Raw genomic sequence first — 16652 nt, forward strand, 5'->3', positions numbered from 1 at the left:
TTTAGATTATGCAGCTATAGCTGTTTCCACCACATGATAATGGATGTGTGCTCTAAGAATTTAATGTATTCTATAGCCTTGCATCCATATTAAAGAGGCAAATCCTCTTTAGGGGGGAAGGGGGCATTTTAACGATTTTTAAAAGATGCCAAGGCCTTTTTTGTGGCCTTATTCAACTTACCCAAAAACTTGCCTTAGAGCCCGTCACATTGAGAAAATATATGTGCCTTTCTTTTATTCTTTCATGTGTTTTGAGTTTAATAACATATGTTGTTTATATTCAGTTTTTATAGAGAGTTTCTTTTTGTCTTGTAAACAGTTGCAAAGATTTACCTAGATCTGTGTGGGTTTGCTCTATTTTTCTTTCTTCTCCCACCCCTCCCCCTTGGAAAGTCTAAATAGTTCCAAGGATTAGCAGCAGCTTAACTTCAATCATGATTTGTAATAGATAAATGCAGCTATTGTTCCACTTTGGCTCTTCAGGATAGTGTGAAATTAACCAGTTGGGTTTTTTTTTTCTTTCTGTAGTTAACTCACCATCCACATTTTGACAGCCACTCCTACTTATGCTTTATTGACTTGTCTGAAAGTACCTATAAAAGAATCCTCAATATGCAACGAGGCACAAAGGTCCAGTTATTCTTCTTCTAAATGAGATAGATCATCTTGGAAAAGATAATTGACTCCTCTTTCTTAAGGACTTAATACATGACAGACACTTAACTACTCAAATAACACACGCTATTTTTGTGGTTATTAATATTCTCACTATTTAGGGAAGGCTACTGATGCTCAAAGAGGTTAAAAGACTTGCCTAAAGTTTATAGATATTAAATGGAAGATCAGTATAGAGCTTAATTCAAGCTCCACTTAATACTTAGATACATGTTAAGCCTCATAAATTTCCACACTACTGCCTACCTTTTGCCTCCTAAGCAACATTCAGTTCTTCACTCTGACCCCTTGAAATCTATCACAGACAAGCATGATCCCCATATCATATATTTTAATAATAAGACTATGGATTCAGCTGAACCCTTTTACATTTTAACCCAAACCTCCTCTGGAAAATAATATGTTCTATCATTCTTTCATGCTATAGATCTGTGCTGTTCCATAAGGGATTTATGCTTACATTTCTTATAGTAAAATAAAACTTAAAATTCAGCTCCTGCACTAGTCACTTTTCAAGAGTTCAAGAGCCATATGTGGCTAATGAATACCATATTGAGTAATGCAGAATATTTCCATCACCTCAATAAGGTCTATCAGACAACACTGCCATAGAGGCACAGGAACACGAGGTCAGCACTCACCTATGTTCTGGGTACACACTGGAAATTTGAAAAGAAGTAAAATATGTCTTATTCTAAGGTCTAGTAAGTCTCATAGTTTTTTTATACTACTAAAAATATTAGAAAGTGGTTTTTTGGGGTTTTTTTCAGAATTTCTTGTACCTGGTTCTAGTAAGCCAGGGTGTAAGAAAGAAGGCAACATCCCCTTTTATCCCAAGTTTGACATCCTTATAGATTTTAATCACATACCCTCTTAACTGTCAATATAAATGGTTCTCTCTTCATCATAAATTTCCTTCTCAAAATCAGTTCAAGTACTTATTGCAAACCTAAGTGCATCAGGTACTTGACTAGCGGTGCTTGAAATATAAAGATGAATTGGTAAAATCCCCTAGCCAGCCTCTACCTTAACTCAGAGCTAACTCCTAACTAGCGTTTGGATTACAAATGCCATTTCTTCTGGGAAGGCACCTCTGGCTCTCTAGAAACTAAGTTAGCTGCCCTTCTCTGCATAACTAACTCAAACTTATCATGATAATCATCCCACCTTATTATTAATTTTAATATGATCATTTATCTTTACTTCCCTCAGAAATAGTGACTCACCAAGGAGCTCTACATGCCTTGTTCATCGTTGGATATTTAGCTCCTAAAATAGTACCTGGCACTTGACAGAGATTTTTTATTTGCTTGGTTAGGGTTAGGGTTATTTTTTTAAAATAGTTTTTGTTTTTATTTTGAGAGTGTAGGAAAAGAGACAATTTTTTGACATATTATATTAGGTACCATATCTACCCATCACAATATTATCTCTAACAATAGTTTTTTTTTTTAATCACTATGGCAAACTTGAAAAAAATACTATTACTTAATATATTTTAGGTGTATCTTTCAATGTAAAAGAAGTGCAATACCGAAAATTTTTTTTCCAGAAAATTTATGACAGCATAAAATAGCGTGCCGAAAATAAGGGTATTGGAAGCAAAAGAGCCAATTTAGAATGCTTTCTCTGCTGACAAATATGCTATGTGACATTCACCTCATCACTATATCTTTGTTCTCTGGGGTCCTCATCTGTATAACGGGCATGAATATGTCTATCCCACAGAATTTCCAAAAGAATTAAATTAAATAATTCATGCTGAGTGTCAAACACATGGTAGAATGTTCAATGAATGTCAATATCTTACCTCTCTCCAGTACTCAAGAATTATTAGCCCTGTAGACAGTGATTTGTAGTTTGTTTTGTTTTGTTTTTCTTCTTCTTTGGTTTCTTTGGAGATCACTTTATTTGATTTGATTTTTCTCATTTTCGTTAGTATTTTAATATCTGATCTTCCTTTTCCATTTCACTTCTCCCCTGTCTTGTAGCCTCCTAGCTGATGACATTCAGAGTATAATTGAGCATTGACCTCTGGCACAAATAAGCATCTGTCTTGCACATTTAGGACATTGTGTTGCCTGTAATTCCTCCAAGCTCATGATTCTAAATTAGATTTGAAATTTCTGTCTAATTTCACATTGGTAGGTTACAATTGTAATTTTATTTTGGCAGATAATGTGCTTTCAAATGAGCTCTTCTCTACATGCATATTAAATAGTTTCATCAAATAGTGGATTGGCTTTTTATTTGTCCTTGATCAAACTAGAAACTATTATTTAGTTGGCAAAGGTTCATCTACATTCTGGAAGAAGCTTAAAATTCTACATTTCATTTGTACTGGGTTTATATTGTGGTATTTATAAGAATATATTCTGATTCCTTTGTTTTTTTTTTTTTTTGAGGGAAAAAAAGGAGAAGAATCCTTCATAGTTATTTCTTTCAAAACTATTGTTTTCTCAAAAATTATTAATTTTTCTTTTTATTCTTAATTAATGAATTTTTATTCTTTTATTCTTAAGTTATTGTATGGCAGTCTGAATAATAGATCCCCAAAGATAGCCATTCTAATCTCTGAAATCTGTGAATGTGTTTTTTTACGTCACAAAAAGAACTATACAAACATAGTTAATTTAAGGAGCTTGAGATTGGGAGAAAATCCCAGATAAATCCCAGATTATCTGAGTGGGCTGAATGTGATCACAAGGGTCTTTATAAGAGGAGGGCAGGAGAGTCAGAGTCAAAGATGAAGATATAACAATGGATCAAAGGTTGGAGTGATGCAGGGTAATGGGCCAAGAAAAGCAGATAGCCTCTAGAAACTGGAATAGGCAAGAATACAGATTCCTCCGGAACCCTTCAGGGGAAACAGTGACTTCTGATGATTTTAGACTTGTAGGACCCATTTAGGATTGTGACTTCCAGAACTGTAAAATAAATCTGTTTTGGTAATTAAACCATGTATGTCATTAAGTTTTTGGTAATTTATTAGAGCAGCAATAGAAAGCAATATATCAAAAAGAGGGTTTTTTTCTTTATGTCCGAAGTCAAAAAACAGATTTAAAAAGTCACAAAAATAAAATAAATTATAAAAAAGCAGAAGAAAACCCAAAAATTATGTACCTTTGACATCAAAGTGGGCTCCTCATGTATTTACATGTACATCATTTTGCCAAACAACTGTACCTGAGCATTTGAGCTGGAGGAATCTTTTATTCCCACGAAGAGGAGGTAGATACCATAGTACATTCTGAAATGTGAGTGCTAAACATATTTGTATAATCCCCTGAGTATTGATAGATTGAGAATATATATATGTTTACATATCTTTAATTTTTAATTGATTTTAATTTTAATATTTTAATTGATCTTGAGCTAATATACAAACTTACCTTTATACATAGATGAAAGATTATTTGAGGAAAGCATTTCTTTTTTTTTTTTTTGAGATGGAGTCTTGCTGTGTTGCCCAGGCTGGAGTGCAGTGGCCGGATCTCAGTTCACTGCAAGCTCTGCCTCCCAGGTTCACGCCATTCTCCTGCCTCAGCCTCCCAAGTAGCTGGGACTACAGGTGCCTGCCACCTCGCCCAGCTAGTTTTTTGCATTTTTTTAGTAGAGACGGGGTTTCACCACATTAGCCAGGATGGTCTCGATCTGCTGACCTTGTGATCTGCCCGTTTGGCCTCCCAAAGTGCTGGGATTACAGGCTTGAGCCACCGTGCCCGGCCTGAGGAAAGTATTTCTATACCAAATAATTATTTGTTGACTAATAGATTTGGGAGAGTTTAATAGAACTTAAATAAATGATATTAAGTGAAGTTGGTTTTGAGGGCTGTAGACAGGGCTATTCTTGAGGGGAAAAGACAGATAATTCTAAATTTTAAAAATAATGTGCCCAAGAAAACATTTGAAGTCCATGTTTTTGAAGGTAAAAATGATTCTCTCCTCATCAGCTTTACTGGCTTTTTATAATAATGCTAAGTAAATTGAATCAAACAAAATATATTGGTTACATTGCAATTAGCCTGGGTTGCCCTTGAGGACCTGTGAAAATATGTTTGAAACCTTATATACCATGTAATGGCTTAGTCCTGGCCATTGTCACAGACTCCCTTGGGCTCAAGAATTAAACCTCCCTGAATCTGGTACAATAGATTTTGAAGATTCTTTCCCATTCTAAACACTGACTGATGCTATTATTTCATTTTAACTTACTCTGTATCACAAATAGAAGGACAGTTTTGAGGGTCAGATGTGGTGGTGCATGTCTGTAGTCCCAGCTACTCAGGAGGCTGAGGCAGGAGGACCTCTTGATCCCAAGAGTTCAAGGCTGCAGTGAGTTATGATCTCACCTCTACATTCTAGCTGGGTATTGGAGGGAGACCCTGTCACTAAAAAGAACAATTTGAGGAAAAACTAACAAACTGTTGCTAATACACAGCCTTCCAAGGAAATCTTCCCTCACTACTCTAGGTTGGGTGACCCCTCCCCCACCCACATGTTCCATTAACAACCTCAGTAAACCTCTGTTATCCCCATGTTGATAGTTTATTCAAAATATCTTTTTATAGGCCTGTCTTTCTCTTTTGGCTATAAATGCCTGATGGTGCAGACCAAGTCTAATTTGTTTTTTGTTTATCATAGGCCCTCAATAAATACACAGTTGAACCTAAGTACACATTTATTAGCCACTTCCCCTTCCCTACTCCATTCCTTGGAGGTGCTTACAGGACTTCAAGTGAGAATATACATACCTCTTGCGAGGGTTATCAGGTGTCCTGTCTGAGTTCAGTAAAATATCCAAAGCTTAAATCTTTCACCTCATTCTCTTCACAGATGAAGACCTTTTCATAAAGCCTAATTTCTGCTGCTTCGGTTTCAAGCTCATCAAAACCCTTATACAAGGATTTTATACACTATTTGCAATCTCTATAAAATAAACATAAACAATACATGCTTTCTTTCTTTCTTTCTTTCTTTTTTTTTTTTTTTTAGACAGAATCTCACTCTGTCACCAGGCTGGAGTGCAGTGGTGCGATCTGGGCTTACCGCAACCTCCACCTCCCAGATTCAAGCAATTCCCCTGCCTCAGCCTCCCAAGTAGCAGGAACTACAGGCTCATGCCACCACAACCAGCTAATTTTTTGTATTTTAGTAGAGACCAGGTTTCACCATGTTGGCCAGGATGATCTTGATCTCCTGACGTCATGATCTGCCTGCCTCAGCCTCCCAAAGTGCCGGGATTACAGGTGTGAGCCACCACACTCAGACAACAGTACGTGCTTTCCACCTGTATTAGTCCATTCTCACACTGCTTTAAAGTCATACCTGAGACTGGGCAATTTATAAAGAAAAGAGGTTTAATTGACATATTATTCTACAGACTGCATAGAAAGCATAGCTGAGGAGGCCTCAGAAAACTTACAAACATGACGGAAGGCAAAGGGGAGGCAGACACATTTTCACCTGGCCAGGGGGAGAGAGAGAACAAAGGAGGAAGTGCTACACACCTTCAAACAGCCAGATCTCATGACAACAGCAAAGGGAAAACTGCCGGCATGATCCAATAACCTCCCATAAGGCCCCTCCCCCAACACTGAAGATTACAATTCAATAGGAAGTTTGGGTGGGGACACAGAGTTAAACCATATTGCTATCTTCATCTAAGACTCTGACAGGCTTATCAGCTTTTTATTGATTAAGCAACTTTCTTACCAGAGTTTATGAATTTTGCTAAAGCACTAATTATCATTGGTAAAATAGAGGTACTTATTCCCTTCGCTGTCTCTAAATAATGTGGAAAACATTACTCTTATTACTCTAATATTTTTCTACTATGTAATGCTATATTTGCATCTTTTATTTGCTAGTACAAGTTACCTTTGACAACTAAGCAGAAAGCAGAGAGGGTTGAAACAAAGGAAAACGAGAATCCATATGTGCTTGAAGTGATTGCCTTTGGAACTTACATTTTTCTAAATGGCCAAAGCCCAAATAAGTATGCTTTTGGTGAGCTGCCATTTTGATTCAATGAGATGGGCCCTCAATATGCCTTTAAAATGTAGTCCAAATTGTGTATTTCTGGGTGTTTGACATTGTTTTCTTTGAATGTATATTAGTGGTTAGTCATTGTGTATTCTAACAGCCTAATTTCTCATTGTCAATCCATCCAGTGGCCACTGCAATATGAGTGTTCAATATATAATGCAAAATTAGCCAGAAATGTCACATTGGCTTAGTTGGAGGAGTCTGAACATGCCAATGTTATAAAATAGAATCACAAAGCATAACTTTGGCCTGGGCTGAGCACCAGAATCAACATGCTGCTTTAAATGACTCATTTTTCAGGGACTCGATTTCCTCATCTTTTAAAGTTAATGGAAAATATGCCCAATTCAAACTATATAACTTGCTATGATGCACATTTCTAATATTTTTAAAAGATTGAACCATGACTCCTTTTCCTGACTTACATGCATTTGGTCATCAAGTCCCACACTGTTGAAAACATATATAAACTTACTGACAAATAAATATGACCAAGTTAAGAGGATTGCTTGTTCCTTTCTCAGAAGGGAAAGGCAGAGCCATTATTCCTGGAATCAATTCCTGGCACAACAGAACTGGTGGACGCAGAACCCATCTTCCTGTGGGGTGCGTGACATGCTCTACCCAACCCAGCATTGTCTTTTCTCAATCTAAGGCATTCCTTATTTACACAGACGCCTTCTCCAGTACCAGTTGCACGGTGTATTAGTTTGTTTTCACACTGCTACAAAGAACCACCTGAGACTTGGTAATTTATAAAGAAAAAAGATTTAATTGACTCACAGTTCTGCATGGCTGAGGAGGCCTCAGTAAACCTACAATTCATGACAGAAGCTGAAGGGGAAGCAAGGCAAGTCTTACATGGCAGCAGTTGAGTGGGAGAGTGCTATGCTTTTAAAGAATTAGATCTCATGAGGACTCACTCACTATCACCAAGAATAGCATGAAGGAAACTGTCCCTCATGATCCAATCACCTCCCACCAGGTCCCTCCCTCAAACTGACATGTGGGGATTACAATCTGAGATGAGATTTGGGTGGGTTTGGGTGGGGACACAGAACCAAACCATATCACACTGTCACTTTGTATCACAGCTCTTATTACACTCTACCTGAAGCTTATCAGTATGAGACTTTTTCCATGTTAATTTATGTAGTATTTCATTCTGCCTTACAATATAAGCAGAAGAAAATCAGGAAACTTGACATCAAAGTGCCCAGAATCATGTCTGGCATTTAACAGACATTCGATAGAGATAAGATTAATTTTATTCATTCTTTAAGAGTATGGAATGTTGCTAAAATTAGCCACTTCACACAAAAACCTGCTATCATACTCAGTTACTAGGATATGGTAGAGATAACTCATCCAAATCTGTAGATTTCCAATTACTTATCTAGTACCAGTAGTTATCACCATGAGTACTTCAGCTACTACTTCCACAACTATATCCACAGCCGACGTGTTACACTGAATTGCTGTATATTTAAAATCACAAATGCCAAGATTGCTTTCCCTATGTCGTTTGCTTCTATGATCTCACTTCCTTAATATGACTCTTGTCCTTTGCATACCACTTTGCATCTCACTTTTATTCCACTCTATTAACAGACACTTCCTGTCTTCACTTCTTGCCTCATAGTCCATGACTTCAACCACAAAGCTCTTCCATTGGTCCTCTTCTCTTTCCATCCTTTATATTATTTCTGGATACCTTAGTCACTTACAGATTTACATATTACCTTAGAATAGTGAATCCCAAATATATATAACCAAGATAACCTCTTTCCAGAATATTTCCAATTAATGATAAAATATTCAAGCCTGGAGATAAAACAGAAGTGTTTAAAGAAACAGCTTGTATTTTCTTTTACCTTCATTCATTCTAGGGTTTGATGGAGATAGAAAATAATATTCTTATTTCCCATCCAAGTTCAAAAACATAGGTGTCAAGCTGACGGTGTATTGTAACAACAGTTTGATTAATATTATGCCCAAAATTTAGACATATACTTACCCAAACAAATATAAGCCTTCTTTCTAGAGGTCCACACTTATAAAAGTTATGGCACAGAAGATCAGAGATGAATCGGGCCTTCTCAGAAGAAGCTGAATACAAAAAAAGGAGAGACAGAAAGGAGATCAATCACACATGACCAGTTCCTTTTTGCAAACCTCCCTAATTAAGCCATTTCCTTTTTTTATGGAAAGGGATAAATAAGGTGAACAATATGCTACAGTAATAGAAACTTCCTCAGTATGAAAACATGTTGCAAAGGAGAGAAAATTATCCACCAAATTCATTCTTCCAAAAATATTATTTGATGAACATTTTTTATTGTAAGAAGCATTAACATATCACTTAGAGCTTAGAACAAAACAAATTGAAAAAGTAGTAGTTGATTGTCTGAGGGAAGATACTAAAACCTGTTTGTTTTAAACTGCATAGATAATAAAAAAGAATCTGAAAAATTACTTTAGTTTTTGTCTTGTATTTGCTCCTTTCAAATAATGTTATGTAGTAAAATGGCTATTATTAGCCTGTGGGGTTTAACTAATGCTATAGTGAAACAAAAATAGAAAATAAAAAAGCAAGCTGGGTGCGGTGACTCACACCTATAATCCCAGCACTTTGGGCAGCTGAGTTGTGTGGATTGCTTGAGCCTAGGAGCTTGAGACCAGCATGGACAACATGGTAAAATCCTGTCTCTACAAAAGATACAAAAAATTAACCACGCATGGTGGTTTGTGCCTGTAGTCCTAGCTACTTGTGAGGCTAAGGTGGCAGAATCACCTGAACCCAGAAAATTGAGGCTGCAGTGAACTATGATGGTGCCATTGCATTCCATCCTGGGCAACAAAGTGAGACCCTGCCTTAAAAAAAAAAAAAGCAAAAAAGCAAAAGCATAAATAGCCATATTAGTATTCTATTCATAATAATAATTGATTTCCATATCTGGTGCACAGTAGCAAGAATTATTTTTCTCCAACATCACTCTTATCTGCATTATTCCTTGCTCATATTTCTCTTCTTCATTTAAAACATGGTTGTTTGAAAGTCAGGAAACAACAGGTGCTGGAGAGGATGTGGAGAAATAGGAACACTTTCACACTGTTGGTGGGACTGTAAACTAGTTCAACCATTGTGGAAGATAGTGTGGCCATTCCTCAAGGATCTGGAACTAGAAATACCATTTGACCCAGCCATCTCATTACTGGGTATATACCCAAAGGATTATAAATCATGCTGCTATAAAAACACATGCACACATATGTTTATTGCGGCACTATTCACAATAGCAAAGACTTGGAACCAACCCAAATGTTCATCAGTGATAGACTGGATTAAGAAAATGTGGCACATATACACCATGGAATACTATGCAGCCATAAAAAGGGATGAGTTCATGTCCTTTGTAGGGTCATGGATGAAGCTGGAAACCATCATTCTCAGCAAGCTATCACAAGAACAGAAAACCAAACACCACATGTTCTCACTCATAGGTGGGAATTGAACAATGAGAACACTTGGACACAGAAAGGGGAACATCACACACGAGGGCCTGTTGTGGGATGGGAGGGAAGGGGAAGGGATAGCATTAGGAGATATACCTAATGTAAATGATGAGTTAATGGGTATAATCCCAGCACTTTGAGCAGCTGAGTTGTGTGGATTGCTTGAGCCCAGGAGCTTGAGACCAGCATGGGCAACATGGTAAAATCCTGTCTCTACAAAGGATAGAAAAAATTAACCAGGCATGGTGGTTTGTGCCTGTAGTCCCAGCTACTTGTGAGGCTAAGGTGGCAGAATCACCTGAACCCAGAAAATTGAGCACACCAACATGGCACATGTCTACATATGCTACAAACTCGCACATTGTGCACACGTACCCTAGAACTGAAAGTATAATAAAAAAATAATGAAATAATAAAACATGATTGTCTGGCATTCATCATGTTTTTTCCCAGTCCTCTCTCTCCTCCAACCTCATTTCTCCTTACTTCCTGTTATATTCCTTCAGACACTGAAGAGCACATCTGCTATCATTACCTCTTGAAAGATCTCTACCCAAGTTACACGTGAGAGCTTTGTGATGCTCTTCCCTAAACATAAACAAATTTGGCAAGAAAAACCTTCATGCCCTCTACCACTTCTTTCAAACAGTATGCAAAACCTTGCCTGTTTCAGAAACTATTATCTTATTAATTTCACTCTGTTTTGTAGCCACTTGGAAGTTCATATTACACCAACCACTTCTACTGATCAATAGTACTATCACATGTCTTCTGGATCCTATTGCCATTTCATCATGAAATAAGATGGTATGTCATTTACATATTTTTCTCTGCTCCCTCTCCTCTAGTGTGTGTAGTCCAGACTTCTTCCTACTTGCAATTGTCTCATCCAGCCTGGTTTTCGATCTCTTTGTTTCTCCTCTTCTCTTTTGGCTAGGACAACTTGAATTCTGTCTGAATAAAACAGTTATGTAAATCAAGTTCTTCCACACTAAACACTAAGTTCTATGGTGGCAGGGTTTATATCTACTTTATTCCCCACTGTATAACCAGCCCAACCCTATTGCCCTCCCACACAAATGCTCACTAAATATAGTTAAGCAAATGAATGAATAAATGACCTCCAGGTTCATTATCAAAACATTTCCACTGTGAAAGTACAAAGATTCTTCTGCTAACACTTGGACTCCCGTTTGTGCCCACTCTGTCATCCCTGCCTCCTTATCACATGCTCTTTAATCTCATACTTCTTATTACAAGGTACCTGCTCAATCCCCTGATTCTGTGTTTCTGCCAGGGAAACCTGCCCAGAGATTCTACCCACCTCTTGGATTTGACCCTTCCTTGAACCTCAGAGAAATGATTGACATATTTCTACTCTTTGACTTCTGACCATATTGGTAACTATTTACTATCCTTGGTTATTGAGCATTACCTGATTGATGTTCCCCACTATGGTAATCATTCTGTTAGTATTCATTTATTTATCAAATATAGTGTACATTAATGAATTGCTAGACACTGCACTAAAAGCCAAGGGAGTAAGAATGAACAATTCAAACATAGCCCTGCTCTCAAAAAGTAGACATTTCTATGGAAGGCAGATAAAAACAAACAAGTAATTAATAAACAAGCAAGTTTGTGATCTAGATGAAAAATACCTTCAAAGTAAAATCAGCTCGGATTAGCATCTGAATTCTTGTTCACAACATTGGAAGTAGAAGATGAAGGGATAGCATCAACCGAGCACTGAGAATAAAAGGACCACATATACACTAAAAAAAAATCTGTTCTCTATTAATAAAAGAAAAATTCTTATGGATTTGCAAAAAAATCAGAAAATGTGTCAACACTGTACCTCAATGAAAGGTATAAAATAAGGCAGGAAAGATAGACTCTCAAAGAATGTGTAACATAAGTGCTATAAAAGAGTTCTTGAGGCCAGGCATGGTGGCTCATGCTTGTAATCCCAGCACTTCGGGAGGCCAAGGCAAGTGGATCACCTGAGGTCAGGAGTTCGAGTCCAGCCTGGCCAACATGGTGAAACCTGTCTCTACTAAATATACAAAAATTAGCTGGGCATGGTGGCAGGCACCTGTAATCCCAGCTACTAGGGAGGCTGAGGCAGGGAGAATTGCTTGAACCCAGGAGGCGGAGGTTGCAGTGAGCTGAGAGCACGATAGTGCACTCCAGCCTGGGTGACAGAGCGAGATTCTGTCTCAAAAAAAATAAAAAATAAATAAAAATTTAAAAAGAGTTCTTGAAAGTCCTTATGTAGGTTTTTTTTTTTTTAATTGTGCACTAATTATCATAGCAAAATCTGATTATTGGCAACAGTAAAGAGATAAAGGCATTCAAGAGGGGGAAAGGTAGAAGATGGGAGAACATTTCGTATCTAAAGATTTTATTCTATTGGGATGAGGGAAAGCAGTAGGCTAATACAGTATAAACACAGAGAAAAAAGCCGCATAACTTGGTTGTTACTGTACAGATGTTGGCTCCATACTACTTAGATGTGTGATCTTAGGTAAGTAACTAAACGTTCTGTTGCTCAGCCATCTCATCTTTAAATGGAGATAATATTAGTGTGCATCCCCTGAGTTGTTTCAAGAATTAAAATATGCTTGTGTTAGCTATTACTTATTTTTGTCCAAAAAAGATAAATAGGGTTTTAATTTTCAGAGCTTTTTAAAAAATAGACTAAAGAATTGCTAATAATAATAGAAAACAAAGTTAACAATAATTTTTTTGAAAAGGACAATCAAAGTAAGCAATAAAACCAGCAATGTTAGAGAAAAGAAAAAATATTAATATAAATATACAGCATGATGAAAGGAGTGAAATAACATTAAAATAAATTTGACAAGACAAAAATCTTTATTATATAGACAGGAATATCAGATTGCGTTAGTGTGAAGCATACTATATGCTATTTTAAATAAATGCTTAAAATAAAGTGATAAATACTGAAAGTAATGTGAGGGATAAAAGATACCAAACTAATCAAAATGAGAAAAACGGTGTCAATATTAATCAAAGACAAAGTAGAATTTATGATAAAAGCATAAAACAAGACAAAATAGGATATTATTTAATGATAAATATCCAATGCATATGTAACATGATGAATCTATATGTACCAAACAACAGAACGCTAAATTTATTCAAAACAAAAATTATTTGAAATTCAAAGTATACTTGAAAATAATACAAGTGTAGTGTTCGATTCCAAATATATCTCAATTACTTGGAAATATAAAAAGCACATTCCTTCATAATGAATTGATCAAAATGTCTATCACAACTGAAATAATTAAACTATGAGAAAACAATGAGAGAAAAATGCTTCCACTTTAAAAACAAGGGGAAAGAACAAAAGGCATGCACAGAGAAATGGCTGAGGCTTTCAGTGACTTCATTATAAATAGAGACTACTAATAATGCAGCTGGGATTTATATTTTTAAATTTGACATTTTTTTAAAGTTCCCAAATTTTCTATTTTTCCCTTTATTTCTTATATGAGAAGTAATTTTCCTTACTAAAATCTATCTTCAGCTTTATTTAACTGATAATTTTTCTTTTGTCATAAGTTGACTTTACTGAGCTATACTGTATGTATAATAAGATGCACCTATTTATGTCTATTTATCAGCATAAATTTGTTCATAGTACCACTTTATCCTTTATGACATCTGCAGTGGTATCTCTTCTTTCAGTCCTAATACTGGTGATGTATGTGTTTTTATTCTTTGATTATTCAAGCTAGAAATTGATCAACTTTATCAATCTTTTCAAATGATAACTTTTTCTTTTTTGGAAGGAAATTATTGACTTTCTCCCAGATATTTTATATTCTATTTTATTGATATTTTTCTATGATCTTTATTATTTTCTTCCTTTTATTTATTTTGTGTTTAATTTGCTCACCTTTCTTCTACTCTCTTTAGATAGAAGCTTAAAGTATTGCTTTAGATCTTTCATTATTTCTTATGTGTTTTTCAATGTAAATTTTTCCTCATACAATATAAATGCACACCAGAAATTTGGTATATTATGTGTTCATCATCATTCAATTAAAATATTTCCTAATTTTTCTTGATCCATAAAATGTTTAGAAATTGTTATTATGTAATTTAATTAGTTTTTCATAAAAATGTGCTCTTTGGCATACCAATCATTTAAAATCTATGGAAGCATTTTATGGCTGAACATACGGACTATTTTCATGAGCATGTGTACTTAAATACAGTTTTGGGGACAGTCTTTCGTAAATTTCAGTTAAGGTTGCTAATAGTATTGTTCCCATCTTCTTTATATTTAAATTTATCTTTCTCCTATTTGATCTGTCAGTTTTTACTTCATGTATTTTGAAGCTTTATCATTAGGTATATACACTTTTATAATTGTTATATCTTCCTAATGTAATGATTCTCTTTAACATTATGAATTGGCTCTTTTTATTATAAATAGACAAGTCTGCCTTGATGGCTGTGTAATTTGATGTCAACATAGCCTTTCCAGCTCTCTGATACATATTTTTTTGTATTGCACATCTTTTGTCATTCTTCTATCTTCAAAGTATTTGTATCTTTCTACTTAAAGTAAGCCTTCTTTAGGGTGTTGTTAGGGACTGAAAGTTTGTGTCTCCCCCACAATTCATACGTTGAAATACTAATTCCCAGTATGACAGTATGAAAAGATGGGGCCTTTGGAAAGTATGAATGAGAGTGGTACCATAATAAGAAGAGACAAGAGCTTGTTTGTTCTCTCCTTTCTCTGCACTTTGAATATACAATGAGAAGAGAGCCATCTGCGAACCAGGAAGCAGGCCCTCACCAGACACTGAATCTGCTCACACCTTGATCTTGGACTCCCCAGCTTCCAGAACTGTGAGAAATCAGTGTTTGTTATTTAAGCTACCCAGTCATTGGTAATTTGTTATTGTAGCCCAAACTGATGAGACAGATGTATACAGTTTTGTCATCCTTTCCCTTTAAATGTATTCTGGCAGTCTCTGCTTTCTGATTCAAATACTTGCTCTATTTACAATTAAAGTGATGAGTAAAATTGGTAGATACAGGCCTGCTATTGGCTATACCTTTCTTATTTGTCTCATAAGTTTATTTCCTTTGTTCTCCCTTTATTCCCTGTTCTATGTTGAACAAATATTTTTGTAATCTGTTACACATCCTCTATTGCTGTTATAGCTGGGTTTCTTTGAATTCTTCTTAGAGGTTGCTCTAGGAATTATAATTATCATTTTTAAATCATCAAAATCTACTTAAATTCATTATTGAATCACAAGTATTAATATAGGAATCTTGAAAAACATAGTTCTATTTACCCCACTATCCTTGCTATATTATATTCATACGTGTTACATTACCTATAAAATAAACAAAACAATATAGTGTTATAAATTGTACTTTATGCAATTAAAAATTAAGAGAAAAACTATTCATTAATACAGATATAAATATGTAAGTAGATATGTAAACCATTATACTGGATATAGAATTATACATTGATGGCAAGGTGCAGTGGCTCACGCCTGTGATCTCAGCATTTTGGGAGGCTGAAATGGGCAGATCACTTGAGGTCAGGAGTTCCAGACCAGCCTGGCTAACATGGTGAAACCCCGTCTCTACTAAAAATACAAAAATTAGCCTGGCATGGTGGTGGGCGCCTGTAATCCCAGCTATTTGGGAGGCTAAGGCAGGAGAACCACTTGAACCTCGGAGGCAGAGGTTGCAGTGAGCTGAGACTGCACCATTGTACTCCAGGCTTGGCAACAAGAACAAGATTCTGTCTTTTAAAAAAGAAAAAAAAAGAATTCTACAATGATGGTATTTTTCAGCACTTTTAATATTTCATTGAAATTTTTTGTCATTTTTTTCTAATTTATATGTATTATGTCCCTTTTATTTTGCTTTTTTAGGACTGTCAAATTATATTTGGCTTTCAGCAGTTTGACGATGATGTCATAAATGATATATATGTATGTATATATATACTATTTTCACAAGATAAATTGTGAACACAATTCTTCAGCATTAAATATTTTCTTTGTTTCCCAAATAAGTTTCACAGACTGGAGATCCTTTTCTTTATTAAAAGCCAAGACTTTTGTTTATGAGCCATTCAAGCATATTTTTATTTTTATTTTATTTTCATTTTCTTTTCTTTTTTTTTTTTTTTGAGACAGAGTCTTGCTCTGTCACCTAGGCTGGAGTACAGTGGCATAATCTCAGCTCACTGCAACCTCCACCTCCCAGATTCAAGCAAATCTCCTGCGTCAGCCTCCCGAATAGCCGGATTACAGGCACCCGCCACTACACCTGGTTGATTTTTGTATTTTTAGTAGAGACAGGGTTTCACCATATTAGCCAGGCTGGTCTCAAACTTCTGACCT

The 16652-nt window shown here is 35.8% G+C and overlaps 1 long non-coding RNA gene across 4 annotated transcripts in view; it reads right to left on the reverse strand.

The window, feature by feature from the left end:
* LOC105468509 (uncharacterized) overlaps nucleotides 1–16652 on the reverse strand; it is a 242912-nt gene that overhangs the window by 172036 nt on the left and 54224 nt on the right. For all 4 annotated transcript variants that reach the window (XR_011606776.1, XR_011606775.1, XR_011606777.1 and 1 more), the window contains one exon: nucleotides 8741–8832. This is a non-coding gene — a long non-coding RNA (uncharacterized lncRNA). The remainder of the gene's footprint in view (nucleotides 1–8740; nucleotides 8833–16652) is intronic.

The sequence above is a fragment of the Macaca nemestrina genome, chromosome 8 (genome assembly GCF_043159975.1).
Source record: "Macaca nemestrina isolate mMacNem1 chromosome 8, mMacNem.hap1, whole genome shotgun sequence".
NCBI lineage: Eukaryota > Metazoa > Chordata > Mammalia > Primates > Cercopithecidae > Macaca > Macaca nemestrina.